Genomic DNA, 3,287 nt, shown 5'->3' with positions numbered 1-3,287 from the left:
GTCTAAGTCCATCTTTGATGAAAGGCCTTGGATAGAACCCAGTAGACACTTGTCTGCCATATTCCACTAGCAGTACGGGCAAATTCCCAGACTACGTCATGTGATTTACTCCTAACTGCTGTGAAGTATTTCGGATCTGCTTTCATCTTTATCCCGGTGATGAAAACAACCACCATTACAGCCTTAACAGATACCATGATACATGGGCACAACCAGTGATTTGCAAAGATCCCAATTATGCAGTGCAAACATCTGCATTCCATTTGTAAGCCTTTGTCTTGGAACTCGACGTGAGCATCTCCAAAGTCGTCGTTAGTGAAGTCACCGCGCTGATCGTTTGTTTCTTCAAAGGACTGAACTCAGAGCGGCAGCACAAGGGAGGCAGAGAATCTGACCTATTTGCAGAGGAGCTGCTCCGCGCCGCAGCGGAGACTGGCGAGGGCGATGTGCGTGAGTCAACGTTGTCCAAAGTCATCTGATGAAATTGGTCTAATTATAGAATAAAGTTGGTTGACAGCCTTTGAAGTCGTAAGTGCATTTGTCAGTTTCTTTAACGGCAAACGGGAATTGTCATGTTCACATTAAATCTGCTGCATGTGTTCCTCCGACCCCTCCCCCCCCACCTACCTCAGAGTAGATGTTTGTGCTTGCACACACACACACACACACACACCTTTACGGCAGCCTTGATCTGTAGTACAGGAACCGTTCTTTACCCTACACCCTTTAATGCCCTGCTTCCAATCACCAACATCTGCATTTGGTCAAAGCCTCCACTCTGGGCTCTCAGGTTCCCCTGTAACGATGCGTCCCATTTTCCTGGAACCCAACAGAGAATAAAAATGACCAACCCGCCCCTAAATTTATCAGTGTGCCTAAAGTATCCGAGTGTAGGGTGATATATATCGTATTGTTGCGAATTGTCGTCAGATTGTTGCCAATGCCCAGCCCTAGTTCCTCCATCCTTTGCTGCCTGATTTAGTACCTTTGGTAAGGACAACTGTTGTCATGGAAGAAATGCCCCCCCAGCCTCCACCCCCCAACCCTCCCCCATTAGGATGGGTTGCATCAGAAAAGAACCTTGGGACCAGGATGTTTACATGAATACATAACTTTATTTAAATAAATGCTTTGTCATAACAAAAAAGACAAAGGTTAAAAGAGTACATAAATTACAAGATGAATAATAAATATTACACAATGATAGTCACCTTAATAATTTGAGATTTCCTTTTTTTTTTTTTTTTTGGCTTTTTTCATTTTGCCTTATATTGTTCCAAATACTGACCATTTTTATTTCCCATGATTTTCCCGCCACTGTTGGGGCAAATCTACGTCAGTGAAGATACAAAAACCGATCGTGTCGTCGTTTCACAATGGGATTGTGTTTAAATAGTTACCACCGCTACGGTACTAGAAAAGTACGAGATGTATTGAAATGATTTCAAACCAAGACCGTGAGTAAACTGGGGGGCGGGGGGTTCTACTTGAACGTACATGTAGGGGACAGGAGGCTGTTACCGTGGTATAAGGAGATGTTTCACTAACGTCACCAAAACTAAACCAGAAATCAGATGATACAGAAACAAGGTTTGGATTTTTACAAACGGATACTTTGATGATGAAGAAGGATTGTGGACACTCCTGGCTGCAGTACTGATGTTCCCAGGTTCCAGCAACTCTGGGAACTGATTACTGTCCTTCTAACTAAGTCTGATATCGAGCAGCTGAACACCATGTTTTTTGGGAAAGTGGCTGTACCCCTGATTGGACAACTGCCCACGAAATTACTGCCCTCGTTCTTCTTCAGCTGAGTATTTGATAGTATTTGAGCCTTACACCGATTCTTTCCTCCGGCCTTTGCGTTTGTCCACAGTTTGTTTTTTGGTACGTTTTCGAAGAACTTATGGACGCATGCCCCCGCAAATGAGTCGGGACAAAAACCATTGGAAATTGTGGGGTCAGTGTCGTGCCCCCATGAAAGAACAACAACAAAAATGTTTGTTGTTTCCTGAAGGACCCTTATCACCACCTCCTCCATTACGTTCGTTATTGTCTGAGAAACTGTTGTCAGCCTTGAAATTTATTCTGAAATCAGCACTGCCCCCTAGAGGACTTTTTGCAACAACCATGCAAATATCATGAAAAACCTGAAGTCATAAATGTGTCTTCTTTGCTCTGTGCGACTCGAGCTGAATGTAATTTTAAAATCTGTAGAATATAAGTATGCATAGAGGTTCCAGGCCTGGGCCACGCAGCCCCTGTCGAAGAAGATTACCTCAGAGTATCACCTTAACAAAGTTGAGCACTAGGTTAAACTTTTTTTTCCCCTCTAACTTCTTGATACCACATCTAGGGGCGCTGTTGTGTCAAATTAAGAAGTGAAAGATTGAGATGATTGCTTTTCCAATATTTGTGTAGAAAGTGGAACAAAAATGTTCCCAGTTCTTTTCAACGAAGCGCAACGTTGATTTACCATATGACGTCCAATAGCTCCTCGTCTCTGGAAATCGTACGCATTGGCATTTACATTAAAAAGAAAGAAGTTTAGCTTACTGGTTGGGAGGTCTAACAGAGACTACCCGTAGATTACAGTACCACGTGGATTACCGACACAGTTTCTACTCATTAGATGTCAACTACCCTTTTATTGTTGGATCAACTATCTGCCACCAGGGAAACCCACACGTCTACGTCGAGACTGGATGTAGTGAAAGTAAAAAGGCACCGAGATTCAGGAGAGACAGGTCGAACTCCGTGTGGAAGATTGTAGCTAAATGTCTCAGCTGTGCTGCTCTGTCTGCGTAGGTTCTCAGTCGTCCTGGTCGTTTAATCTTGAACTGGTCAGAAGTGAGAACTGGACTGGTTGGATGGTTTCTGGAGGGTATTTACCCTCTTCATCCAAGAGCTGACTTTAGTACTGGTATTTAGCCACCAGGGGCTACAATAATCTGGAAAATGGGGGGGCTCTACTGAAAATCTGACTCAACTGCTCAACAATGACCCCTCCTGCACACCTGGACCAGGTGAACTCAACATCTCGTCAGTAGACCAGGTACGAGTTACCGAAGCCTCTTGGGTCAGAGGTGAAATGTGGTCCAGAAACCAAACCAGTCCACTTGCCCACCCTGACGATTACTGGTCACGTTCCTGACCAACTATAAGGACCTTTAAAAATTCTTTACAAGTCTTTTTTTTTTTTTTTACAAGAACAATTACAGTTAACAAACTTCGTTTCTACAAATAAACATTCAATAACTATATTGAAAGGTATACACAATGATTAA

The 3,287-nt window shown here is 43.3% G+C and overlaps 2 long non-coding RNA genes across 2 annotated transcripts in view; both read left to right on the top strand.

The window, feature by feature from the left end:
* The window catches only part of LOC103392418 (uncharacterized), an 82,126-nt gene that overhangs the window by 4,455 nt on the left and 74,384 nt on the right, over window positions 1-3,287 (top strand). The gene's annotated exons all lie outside the window — the stretch shown is intronic.
* The window catches only part of LOC112488309 (uncharacterized), a 2,647-nt gene continuing 447 nt past the window's right edge, over window positions 1,088-3,287 (top strand). The window contains exon 1 of the long non-coding RNA XR_003052226.1: window positions 1,088-3,270. This is a non-coding gene — a long non-coding RNA (uncharacterized LOC112488309). The remainder of the gene's footprint in view (window positions 3,271-3,287) is intronic.

This window comes from Cynoglossus semilaevis, chromosome 16 (genome assembly GCF_000523025.1).
Source record: "Cynoglossus semilaevis isolate Cse_v1.0 chromosome 16, Cse_v1.0, whole genome shotgun sequence".
In the NCBI taxonomy this organism is placed as follows: Eukaryota; Metazoa; Chordata; class Actinopteri; order Pleuronectiformes; family Cynoglossidae; genus Cynoglossus; species Cynoglossus semilaevis.
Note: the sequence above shows the minus strand (reverse complement) of the source record. Positions and strands in the feature narration are given on the sequence as shown.